The 13,425-nt window shown below is 41.5% G+C and overlaps 1 protein-coding gene across 1 annotated transcript in view; it reads right to left on the reverse strand.

Annotated features, from left to right (window-relative positions):
* Nucleotides 1-10,255, reverse strand: part of LPIN2 (lipin 2) — a 96,243-nt gene extending 85,988 nt beyond the window's left edge. The window contains exon 1 of the mRNA XM_005697070.2: nucleotides 10,169-10,255. The gene's annotated coding sequence lies outside the window, so the exon portion shown is untranslated. The remainder of the gene's footprint in view (nucleotides 1-10,168) is intronic.

Consider the following 13,425-nt stretch of genomic DNA (forward strand, 5'->3'; position numbering starts at 1 on the left):
CTAAAACTATAGTAATAAATTGGAGAAAGAAATGGGAATCCACTCCAGCACTCTTGCCTGGAAAATCCCATGGATGGAGGAGCCTGATAGGCTACAGTCCATGGGACCCGCTAAGAGTCGGACACGACTGAGCGACTTTACTTACAGTAATCAATAAGGGTGGTATAGTGCCGGGAGCCAGCGTGAGGAACTCCGCCCATGGCAAAGGTCATGAGGAAGGAGGCTTGGCATACGCAAAGGCATGATCAAGCCTCAGGAAACCCCCTGCTCCCGAGCATCTACCCCAAAACCAGAGTCTGTTTTATGCTCCCCTCCATAACCATTTTTCTTGGAGAAGGAGTAAACGTGCATCTCCAAGGCAATAAAAATTCTTGGGCGTGACAAGAGTGTTTCAGCTTACGGACTCCTCTGAAGGTTATCTAGCCTGCCTGTATAGGTTCGTCCGGCCACATGTGATTGTTTACAGCCTCCCAACCTGAGAGGCACGAGATGTTTTAGACTTACTAAAGGCAAATTCTTTTGGGGAGTTAGAAATTATTAGTACAGTGGGTTGGTTAGGAATTATATTGGTGAAGCGTTTTTCATTTGTTGTGTCAATAATTGCTGCTAATTCCCTGCTCTGGGTGGGACAAGGATGTCTCAGGTCAAACCTCTCTGCTGACAGACTAGCTTGTGTGACAGCATTATCCATACTCCTGCCATGTGATTGTTTACTACCTACCTCTTAACCATAAACAGCACAGAGAGTTTTGAAGTATTTTGAGAGTCTTAATTAGCATAGGGCTTTTTCTTTTTGTTGAGTCAGTGATTGCTGCCAGGCCTCCATATCCTTAGGCACCTGGTAATATATTAATCAATGTATTTGGAATATAGAAAAGGAAATACAGTAGTTTTTGATGTTAGCAATACTAGACTTTTTAAGTTAATGAATTTTCTCTTTTGTAATAGATCATTGTGCTTTGTTATAAATCACTGTGTCCTTGTTATGTAAAAATGTAACTTCATCACTATCTTAAAACTAAATAGATCTTAAGGGGAGCATTGGTGAAAGAATTTTCATTTGTTGGGCTGATGTTTGCTGCTAAATCTCCATGTTCCCTGCCCTTATAATGAATATAACTAACATATAGGAGAAATAAGCATTAACCTTTAAGCATATAGGAGAAATAAGTATTAACCTTTAAGATTAATCATGTTAACCTTGGGTTAAATAAATTCCTTTCTTGATTGTAACTCACTACACCCTCACCCTATAGGAATGTAACTTTATTTGGAGGGTGGTGCCTGGTTTAAGAAAAAACACCCTTGGAAAAAATAAGTTTTTTGGTTATCAGAAAGAAAGGATCATAAAATCCCTAAGACCTTTTTATGTGAAGCACCTGATTCTGATAAAGGTCAGGACTGCTGACCCCTCCGTGACTCTGTATTCATCCCTATGTGTAACAAAAGGTATATAAGCAAACCCCAAAATAAAGAAATCGGATCAGTTTCCGGAAAGACTGATTCCCCCATGTCGCTTCTTTCTTGCTCCCGATTTTCTGGCTGAATTCCCATCTGGAGCATGGATGCTATTCCACGTAATCCAAGTTATTCAGCCTCTTTTTCTCCACTAATCTTCCTACTACACTATCCATTTCTAATCTCTCTATATCTGTGATTAAATATGTATTTTTCCAAAGACGCCGACTCCGTCCCCACCTTCGAATCACCCTGGATCCACCGGGGCTGGACCCCGGCAGTGTAGGTTCAGGGAGAGACAGACAGACCAATCAAACAAAAAGGAGCGCTCAGAAACACCCCTGGCATACAGAGACATGCAGTGTATGATGGAGATGGTAGTTCAGATCACTGGGGGAAAGATAAACTTTTCAGTGAGTGATGAGGAGGCAGTTGATTATCCATATAGCAAAAAGTAAATTTGAACCCCACTCTACAGCACATCACCAAATCAGCTTTAGATGGATTAAAGATCTATATAAGAAAAAAAATTACATTAATGTCATCCTTTCAAGTATACACTTTCTTTTTCACATTTTACTATTTCTGATATTGTGATTTTTCTTACAATCAGTGGCAAATTAGATTCAATGATATATGATATTAAACTTTTATAAGATCATATAGGAGAATACATTAACAAATTCTGGGTGAGGAGGTTATTTCTTAAATAACAGTTCATGACCTGCATAATCAAACAAATATTCGAATCCAAAAGATACAAAGAATTGATATAAATCAATAAGTAAAAATCTAGCAATCAATAGAAAAATAAGCAAAAGAAATGAAGGGGAATTTCACAAAATAATAAATTTAAATGGTTCACAACCAGGGAAGTGCAAATCAAATCTGTGAGATAGCACCACACACTCATCAAAGTGGCTAATGTTTAGAAAGTTGTTCAACGCCAACTGCTGATGCAGAGTGACCAGCCAGAACTCAGACGCTGCAGGTCAGATTCAAACGTATAAAAGCTTTAGAAAAACAAGTTGGTATTACCTAGACAATTGAATGTGCACATACGCAAAGTCTCAGTAATTCCAATGTAGGCCTGTACCCTCAAAAACACATTCTGGAATCAACAGCAGCATTGCTCACAATTGCGAAGAGGGAGCAACCATCCAAATGTTCACCAGAAGTGGACTGGATTGTTAAATTGTAGCATAATCATACAGTAAAACACAATAGGAGTACAACATGGATGAATCTCAAAAATGCTATGTTGAGGACTTCCCTGGTGGTGCAGATTCTGGTTAAGAATCTGCCCTGCCAATGCAGGGGACATGGGTTCAAGTCCTGGTCCAGGAAGATTCTAAACCTGTGCCCCACAGCTACTGAAGTCTGCATACTCTAGAACCCGTGCTCCACAATCAGAGAAGCCATACCCCCAAGAAGCCCTCACACGGCAGCTAGAGAATAGCCCCCACTTGCTGCAACTAGAGAAATCCCGCTTGCAGCAACGAAGATCCAGGACCGCCAAAAATAAATAAATAATTTTTTAAAAGATAGCTCTTAAAAAAATAAAATGTTGAGCAAAGAAGCAACAAAAGATTAAAGTATGGGGACTTCCTTGGTGGTCTAGCGGCTAGGACTCTATGCTTCCAATGCATGGGGCCCGTGGCCAATCCCTGGTCAGGGGACTAGATCCCACACGCTGCAACTAAGACCCGGCACAGACAAATAGATAAATAACTTTGAGAAAAGAGTGATTCTATTTACTCCATTTCATACACCGGCAGCTCTAGATAACATATTTTTTAAGGATAAAAGCACAGGTAATAAAAGTTATAGAGGAAAACACTGAAGCGAGTAGTAGAACTATCAGGATAAACTTAAGTTTGACAGAGGAGACAGGTGCAGGTAGAGAGAGGGCCTTGGGTCGGGTGTCGTGGCTTGGGTGGTGGCTCCATAGGTGTTTTTATGTATCTTTTTTTCTCAAGAAAAAACATTTTTTTAATGAAGGACAAATGAAAATGAATAGACGAATACATCTCTATTTTTTTCAATGTTATTATTTGCCTACTAGCTTTGTTAAGTTTACCTTCAGCACTTGTACGACAATCAGCATGTCTTACCGCTTTCCTAAGAAGCTGCAAGGAACAGTTTGTTTTTGACAGTGTGTCACAGCCTATTTCCCAATAAATCCTTGTAGATGAGGAGGAAGAAAAGTTATGTAAATAGGCCAGAAGTGCAAAGGAAGCATGAAAGAAGTTCTAAGAAATCACTCAAATAACCTTAACCTCCAAATCATTCCACTGAATTTGTTTGCATTCTTTTAATCAGTGATTATAACTCTCAGTCCTGAGAGCAAAGCCATCTAAAGATGGACTTTCATATTTTCACTGGCTGTGTGCTGCCAGGGTCATAAAACCAGGGACTTAGGAGGCCGGTGTGTCCCATCTTCTGTGAGAGCAGAAATCCCCTTGTGTAAGTGGTCCTGTCTCTGCTTGGATCCATCCAGTGGGGAGCAGTTACTCATGTTGGGGGCACTCAGTCCCTGACTAGGCAGTCAGATCTGTTGTCCTCCTGGGTAGGCAGATCTATCTATGGGAGCCCTTCCTGAGGTCACCCAATGTCATCTAGGAGAGGGAAGTGTGTTAGTCATCTAGTCATGTCTGACTCTTTGTGACCAGATGCACTATAACCCGCCAGGCTCGTCAATGGGATTTCTCAGGCAAGAATACTGGAGTGGGTTGCCATTTCCTTCTTCAGGACTCCCTCCAAATCATTCTCTCTTTGGAGTGCCTGCCACCTTCCACAACTGGGCACAGTCTAGAGAAGATGTGTCCCGTAGATTCTGTGTGAGAAGGATTGGATTCTTGGCACCTTGAGATTTTTCTGCTTCCTTATAGAACCAAGCTTTCATCAGCATGCATTTTATATTACAACGGTACTGCAATATTAACAATAACACTATCCAACTGAAAGTCTTAATTTATCTACTTACAAAATAATTACCATGTATAGTGGAACTATATGTAACTTTGTTCTGTATTTTTCAAGTCTCCTGTAAATGTGCTATCATACTTTCATAATTTAAAAAAGAAAAATAAAACCTGCCACAGACAAAACATTGAAGAAAGAGCATGGCAGTGAGCCAGTAAGACTATATTAACTAAAACAGAAGAGACAGTTACACTAAATTTAGAAGCTGTGGGGTTGGGGGGTGTTCAACTCTCCTAGAAAGGACGCTGCCCCAAGCCTGCTGGAAAACCACAGCAATTCACAGAGACACCTCATAGCAAAGACTCTGAGACGGGTCTGGAAAACTGTCCATCTGTGAACATAAACTTACTTGCACGTCCAGATTGCTTGTTTCAGCAGCTACTGTCTTTTTTTTTCTCCCCAGAATAGCCACTAATTTGAATAGAATGTCTGGACAACCTCAAACTGTTCTTAGAGAATATGTTTGCAGAGGATGTCTGCTGTCTTTGAACTTGTCCAAAAGACCTGGGACTCTGTCCGCTGTCCCTCCTGGGTCTGGGGTCTTTGTTCTTCCTGACGACTCCTATTGCATCCACTCCTTACCTTCTCTCCTCCTCCCCATTTTCTCCTTCATGAAAGCTCTTCTAACTACACTAATTTTTCTCTTCTTCTTTCCTTCATATTTCTCTAAATGGCTTGCTAACATTAGACAAATGTCTTCCAATGTTAGGAAAATCAGAGGAAAGCATGTAGCTTTAGAGACTGTTTTCTTGTTAGAGCTTGAGTTTTAGCATTCTCACCAGGAGCAGCTTTTATCATTAAGTAATAAGCCCTAGGATATATGAAATAAATGCTCAGCACCTTTAGAGTGCTGTGTCCTTATTAATTAGCTAACCGACACAGCCTTCCCTGCAGTCTGTGAGTTACTAGGTACCCTCCACAGACTTGTATGAGGACTGAAACTCCTTTTGAACTCGGGGATGGCCTGGTTATTGGTGGGGAGGGGAGAAGTGCTTGTCTCCAAGGATACAGAAAGAAAGACAAGGTGCAGGCAGCATGGACTGGAAACTTGCGAATGTTTCATTGTTGGAAGTCTGCTTTTCCCAAGTTGCCCTTGACCTGGGTCAACACAGTCCACCACCCCCACTCCTCCTCCCCTCCTAGACACAACACACACTGCTGGGACTTTCTGTTTTATCTGGAAGGGAAAAGAAAGGAAAGGTACAAACAGGGGAGTGGCAAGGAGGAAAATGATAAGAAAGAAACTCAGACCTCTGCACACAATCAGACACCAGTTTAATAATCGCCTGTCCCTAGAACAGAACAGGGCTTCCCTGGTGGCTCAGCGACGAAGAATCTGCCTGCCAATACAGGAGATCCGGGTTTGATCCCTGAGTCGGAAAGATCCCCTGGAGAAGGAAATGGCAACCCACTCCAGCATTCTTTCCTGGGAAAGCCCATAGACAAAGGAGCCTGGTGGGCTACAGTCCACGGGGTTGCAAGAGTCAGACACAACTTAGCGGCTAAACAACAAGAACAGAAGCAAGAGCACATTACGGGTGGGGTGGCCGTGGAGAGAATCTCCCCAGAGCTGACGTTATCACCACCAAATAACCACTTTCTAGGTTTCACAGCTGCTCAGACTTTCTGGAATTTTCTTATGATCTTGTGCCAGAAACCACAGCCCTCTGTGTCTACAGGGTGGATACCAGCGCAGCCTGGGATGGGATGGGAGGGTGAGGGATGGGATAGGGAGTGGTGGGGGATGGGATAAGGGGGTGGGGTTGGGTGGGGGAGACTTTGAAAGAATCCTATAAGATACTAAGGGAGATTCAAACTGGGAATGTGGAATTTACAATGGAAACCAGACACGTAATCTGTCTTCCTGTTCTCAGATTTGAGTCTAAATTTAGATCACATGTGGAAGAGCAGGACCAGGCCTGGAAAGCTTTTCCTGCCAGGCTCACATCCCTTCGCCTCTTCTATTTTGGCTCAGAGAGGCAGTTTTGCGTTGTTTCTGTTTTTGAGATAGAAGGGCCATGGAAAGCTAGCCCCCTTGGCCTTAGAGAGTCTTATCAACTCAACTCTGAGAAGTGCTCCTCGAAAACTCCTATTAATGTTTGCTGAAACATTTTCCATATCTCTTAGATCAGTGAGACCTGAACGATGTTTGTTTGGGTGTAACCAACTTGGCTGTTGGGAGCCAACTATTTCCCAGTGTAAAAGTTTCAGTTTAAACTAAAGGAAATCAACCCTGAATATTCATTGTTGCTGAACTCCAATCCTTTGGCCACCTGATGCAAAGAGCCAACTCATTGCAGAAGGCCCTGATGCTGGCAAAGATTGAGGCAGGAGGAGAAGGGGGTGACAGAGGATGAGATGGTTGCAGGGTATCACCGACTCAATGGATATGAGTTTGAGCAAACTCCATGAAATGGTGAAGGACAGGTAAGCCTGGTGTGCTGCAATCCATGTGGTCGTAAAGAGTAGGATGCAGCTGAGCAACTGAACAGAAAGGTTTCAGTAGGTATCAAGGCTCTAGGCCTCTGAATGCAGGGTGAGTTTTAAGAGAAAACTCAGCAACCCGGAGAGATTCACAGCAGATCTTTGCCTCACCCCAAAATCTTTCCTCCGCTAGACCAGTGAAGATTGAAGGGGTGGTTTTAGTGACACACACCGCTCCCTCTCGCATCCCCCACTCCCTTATCCATCTTCTGGCCCATCTAGACCCACCCCCATCCTCCCACTTAACATCCCCCCAACTTTGTTCAAGTTGCTCCCTCTTTCTGCAATGCTCTCCTGATCCTTCAGTTTTTTCCTTCCAGGTTCTGTGCTACCTAAGAGTCTTCTCTCATCTTATCAGCTGGATATAATTTTTCATTTCATTTTATTGAAAGACAAAGCAGTGTATCGGTATTTCACATAAGGTCCTGCATTTTGATTATTTATAAGTAAGTCCAGTCTCTCTGGATCTTCTGATAGTTGGCCACCTAATTCAGGACTAGTTTGTTATAACTGTTTGAATAACACCCAACAGTGTGTCTCACTCATTGTAGAAAGAAGTTTAATACTTAATGTACAAATGATAAATGTGGGCTTATGGATGCATGCTCAGTCGTGTCCAACTCTTTGCAACCCCGTGGACCATAGCCCGCCCTCCGCTGTCCATGGGATTTTTCAGGCAAGAATACTGAAGTGGGTAGCCATTCCCTTCTCCAGGGATTTTCCCGATCCAAGGATTGAACCCTCATTTGCACTGCAGGCAGATTCTTTCCCACTGAGCCACCAGTGAAGCCTGAATGTGGCCTCGAATAAGAGCAACGTTGGATCTATTCAGTGGTGGGTCATGACATACAACTGATGTCCTAGGGGAGACAGCAAGTGGTTTCCTGGCCCGTCCCCAGCTAGAACACACAGCTCACCACACTTGCCTCCATCAGTCTCCAACTTTGCTCCTTTCCCTGCCAGCCAAGTTCAACTCCTCATCACTGCTGAAAAATGTCAAACTCATTTCTGGGTCTGAAGCTTTTATTTTGACATTCTTCCTACCTGAAATGCCCTGCTTCACTGCTTCTAACTGTGTAAGTCTTGCCCTCCTTCCCAGACTCAGTTTAAAGTCCTCCAACTACAGCATTGTGCTTATTCTTGAATAAATCCAGTCTCTTTCTGGATCATTTTTGAGAGTTGATTGCCTGATCCATGGCTAGCTTGTTGTTGTTGCTTCAATAATACCCAACAGTGTGTCTAACTCATTGTAGAAAGAAGCTTTATATTTGATACACAAAGCTGGTGAAGCTTTCCTCCCCCAGCTTAGCCCTCGGTAGTGTAAGCAGATAGGATAAGGGTCCCCAGAGGAAAAGCACCAGATGTAGCTTTTGACATAAGAACCACCATTTTAGGCCTAGGCCACTTTGTGATCTAAGCCTGGCCACGGTGTTTGCCCTTGAATAGGTCTCAGTAATGATGATCAAGGGAACAAAAGAACAAAGACTGTTACAAGGCAAGAGAAGTAACGACTGTAGATAACAAATGGTCAAAAAGACTCAATTCTGTTTCAATAGTAAAGATCAGGCAGAAGCACTTTCTGAACTATTTTGCAGAATTTAGATGCCCTTCAAGGGTTCAAGCCACCAAATCAACTGGAACTCAGAGGATGGTGATATTAACCTTTTATGACCCTGTAATTTCAATCAACTAAAGCTTGTACTCTGTCAACTTTTGCCCCAAATCCATGATGAATTTCTCTCTGCTCAAGCCCCTTTATGAATATGCATATACTCTTAGCTTAAAACTTCCCCAGTTGTGATGTTCAGGGAGGCGCTGCTTTGGTGAGGCCCCTGTGTTCTCCTCACTTGCTGAAAGTAGTAATTCCTTCCTTCTCCAGTTTGTTGGCTTGGTTGTGACTTTTGGCTCAACACCAAGAGGCAAACCCAGTTTTCCAATAACAGTAGCAACGTGCTCTGAAGGAAGGGCAACCGATGAAAATTCCCCACCCCTGGATTCTCGTTTCTGCTCAGCTACCAGCTGGGCAATTTGCTTCAACCCTCTTGACCGCTTACTCATCATCTGTAAAATGACTATTCTGATGATGCACTCTCTAAAACCCTTTGGGGTTAATACATTGTGATACTAATCATTCCGGCCTTGAAACTTCTAGCGCCTACACTGTTGCTATCATTGAACTGCAGTAACCTGCATTGTCACTTATCTTCTCATATTGACGTCTGGTTCATCCAACTCATTTGCAACTTCAAGAACCAAAATGTGTCCTTTAGTTATTTGCAGCCCTGTCTCTTGGATAGAAGTTCTGGTAATGAATATTTTTTTGGTAATAATGACAATAACAGATCGTTACTAATGCCTGTACCCTTTTTCCTGATGCTGCCTTGAGGATGCTGCTGTTCTTACAGCTGGAATCCACGTTGGGTCACAGTTTACACCAGTAACCAGATTTGGGGTCCTTAACAGCATCATTGGGGCTTCCCAGGTGGCTCAGTAGTAAAGAATCTGTCTGCCAATGCAGGAGACATCAGTTTGATGCTGGGTCAGGAAGATTCCCCTAGAGGAGGGCATGGCAACCCACTCCAGTATTCTTGCCTGGAAAATCCCATTGGCAGAAGAGTCTGGAGGGCTACAGTCCATGGGGTCACAAAGAATTGGCACAACAGCTCATTGAGCAGCTCTCCTAGCCCTGGACTGTGTACCTTAATACTTCTTGTTCTATGTGAAAAAGACCCACCGCTCTACCTATTTAAGCGCTATCTTTGAGGTTGTCTATTACTTACAGCTGATCACACTGCTGATATAAAAATTCACCAGTTTCTTATTAAGGGTAAATAAGATAATAATATAAAGCTCTTAGAATCTCTCATAGTAAGCCCTCAACAGATGGATGCTATTATTACTATTTTAAAAGTATGCCTCCATTGCGTCCTCCTTTCCCCCAGCCCCTACCCTATGACAGTTCATAATGGAAGAAATACATTTTTAAAATTAACCTATGAATTTGTTTTTTCCTTTCTGTTTTTATGGCTGCACCGCTCAGCTTGTGGAATCTTAGTTCCTTCTCTGAGGGATTGAACCCGCAACCACAGCAGTGAAAGCGCAGAGTTCCAACAACTGAACCGCCAGGGACTTCCCAACCTATGAATTTCTGAAAATACACTACAGTTTCAGTCTGCTCAGGTTGTCATAACAAACTACCATAACCTGGGCCACTTATAAACAACAGAAATTGATTTCTCACGGTTCTGGACGTTCCAGAAGTCCGAGATCAGGATGCTGGCCTTGCCATGGACACTCCCGTGGTTACAGACGCAGACTTCTAGTAGCCTCACCTGATGGAAAGAGCGAACCAAGGTCTCTTTTATAAGAGTGCTGATTCCATTACGAGGGCTCCGCCCTCATGACCTAATCACCTCCTAAAGGCCCCACCTCCTACAACCATCACTCGGGAAGGGAGGGCTTTAAGACATGACTTTTGTGGGAACACAAACATTCAGTCCACACAACTGCCTTACTTAAAGATACCATCATAAGCGCCTGAACTGAGACAGTGCTCACTATTCATAACTCAGTAAACAAAATTCTAAAAGTTCAATCCATTTTTAGTTCTAGGCTAAATTCCATGCTGATAAAATAGGATAGAATACAGGCTTATCGCTCAGACATCAGAAGGATGCTTTGTTTTATAAAAAAGATTCAAGAGAGATTTTAAAAATAATTAAGCTTCACTTAAGAACAATTCCTTTTGAGTTCAAATTCTCAGGAGCAGGGCAACAATATTACATGAAGCGAAGTACTTCTGTGTCTCTCCCACACATGAAGAGTTTAATTTGCAAAGATTGCTAAAGACTCTGATGTCTTCTAGGTTTAGCACCCTTCTAATTAAACGTTTTCCTGTCTCATTTCATTGGGAAAAGCTATTAAATTGCCAGGCATATCAATGAACAGCAGTGATATTTCTTTTAAACTTAGCATCATAAATCACCTTGACTTTACAGAGCCACACGTGGGGATGGAGGGGAATGTGGTCTGTTTATATTTAGTGGCTATGATCTAGTCTTTGCAAAACTGTCAGAGGTTGATGAAAGAGAGAAAGCATAATAAAGCAGAGAAGTGTCTGTGGATGTGTGTGTTCTGATTGTGGTGTCTGTGTGCAGATGTGTGTTAAAAGATAAAGTTGATTATTCAACCTCAGATCACATATTTTAGGAGAGCTGGATTGAAACATTTGGAGAGAAAAGAAGAGTAGTCACTGGAGTCCTGGGAAATTTTAATTCACATTTCTCAAGGGAATAAGCAATGCATCTACTTAAGGAAAAAAAAAAAAGAGGGTTTAATTTACAGAAGCCCCTTCAAGGAGAATAAAGAATACGGAATAATAAAGTAGGAAGTATATGATGTTGTTAAAGCTTTAACAAGTGGTAACTATTAAAGCAATTTCCAATCAAATAAAAGGGAAGATTGAGAAAGAAAGATTTCCTAAATGCTCAGAAACTGGAATATGGACACATGATAGAAAATTTATTTTACTTTAATAATTGTATGAAGAATAGGGTTTGTAATAATCTATAGGTATAGAAATTTCTAAGAGTTCAACTAAACAATTCTAAAAACACTTATGTGGGATAAATATTTGTAAATTGAAGTTTTTTTTTTTTTACTTTTTTCTTTTTTGGGTTAAAGACATTTTTATCATTTAGTATACAATAGAACTACAATTCTATATAGATATACCCAGTTAATTTTCATGCGTTGATTAATCCTTCCATCACTCTTGTTGGACCAGTGGGTAATTTGCATTTCCTATTCACTGATGCAGAAACTAGAAACTAACTGGGCAAGTTGTGTAACTTGCCCAAGGATAGTCGGTTAATCTCAGTGGAGCTAGCTGGAACCAGGGCATAAGTCCCTGATTCACTGTGCAGCCTTTCAGGGCTGTGAAACTGTTCTTCCTGTTTACATTTGCAGTTTAACCAACACACATTGTACACCTGGAAAGGTTCTGAACATGGCACAAGGCAGAGAGAAACAGGTACACTCTTTTTCTGGCTGTTCCCACCAAGAGTCAGACATCAGGATCTTCCCTGAACCTAAGTAACTGGTTTGTGACAAACAATTATGGAAGAGCCAAAACTCTAAGCAGAACTTATGAAGTGAAGACAAACAGGCTGCTTGTTAAAAATTGCAGTTTATTAGAAGTCAGTGCTAAATACGATAGTTTTAGCTACTGACTAAGCCAAAGAGAGTTTCTTTCTCAACCACATTGTTTAGCATTTCATGTTTCGAATTTGCGCAAGTGACTTGCAAAATAAATTGTTTTTTAAAAAACACACTCATAAAGAGCATTGGTATATATTAAATCATAGTGTTACTTAAATGATTTCTTCTAAGTATTCAAATGGGCATAACCTCTAATTTCTGTGTCTTCTCTGTGTAAGGCTATAGTTTACTGGATAATAGTGAGATTTAATAATAGTGAGTATTAATAAGTGCTTTATATGTGGATTAACTCCATCCTCACAACAACTCTTAGGGGTAGGCATTATTATTACCTCTGTATTACAGCTGGAAAACTGATACTCCAAATATTAAGCAAATGGATTTGGGTTACATACATAGCAGGTGGTAATTGGCCCCAGGATGGCAGGTTCCCAAGCCTGCCAATAGATACAATGTCAGCAGCTACAATAGATAAGTCCAATGAGCACAGATAAGAAATGGACCTTCATAAGGTCGACTTTATATATTATATTATCTTCAAAAAGTTAAGTTTTTCCGTTACATAGTTTTCTGCCCTGATCCACTAAAATGTTATAAAGCAGGAAAACAATGTCAGCTCAGTCATTAGGAATCCAGAAATAGAAAACTTGTAATATCTGTGTTAATCATTGTAAATAGAAGAAATCAAGAAAAAGGTGTACACATGAGAATCTTTTTAAACCTTCTTAAGGCAAAAGAGTCAACAGAGTGTTAGTCACTCAGTTGTGTTTGACTCTTTGTGACCCCACTGTAGCCCACCAGGCCCCTCTCTCCATGGAATTCTCCAGGCAAGAATACTGGATGGGTTGCCATTCCCTTCTCTGGGGAATCTTCCTGACCCAGGGATTGAACCTAGATCTCCTGCATTGCAGGCAGATTCTTTACCATTTAAGTCACCAGGGAAGCCCAAGGTGAAAAAGGGGCATTGCTAACATCTTCCATCTTTCAGCCATAAAGATTATTTTTAATTTTTATTTTATTTTTTGGTCTTCGTTGTTATGCTCGGGCTTTCTCTAGTTGCAGTGATCAGGGGCTCTCCTCTGGTTGAGGTGTGTAGGCTTCTCATTAAAATGGCTTTTCTCATTGCATGGGCCTCAGTAATTGTGACTAGCTGGCCCAGTTGCTCTGTGGTATGTGGAATCTTTCTGAACCAGAGGTGGAACCCATTGACAGGTGGATTCTTAATCACTGGACCACCAGAAAAGTCCCATAATTTTTAATTTCTTAGGAGACAATAGT

The sequence above is a fragment of the Capra hircus genome, chromosome 24, assembly GCF_001704415.2.
Source record: "Capra hircus breed San Clemente chromosome 24, ASM170441v1, whole genome shotgun sequence".
Classification (NCBI taxonomy): domain Eukaryota; kingdom Metazoa; phylum Chordata; class Mammalia; order Artiodactyla; family Bovidae; genus Capra; species Capra hircus.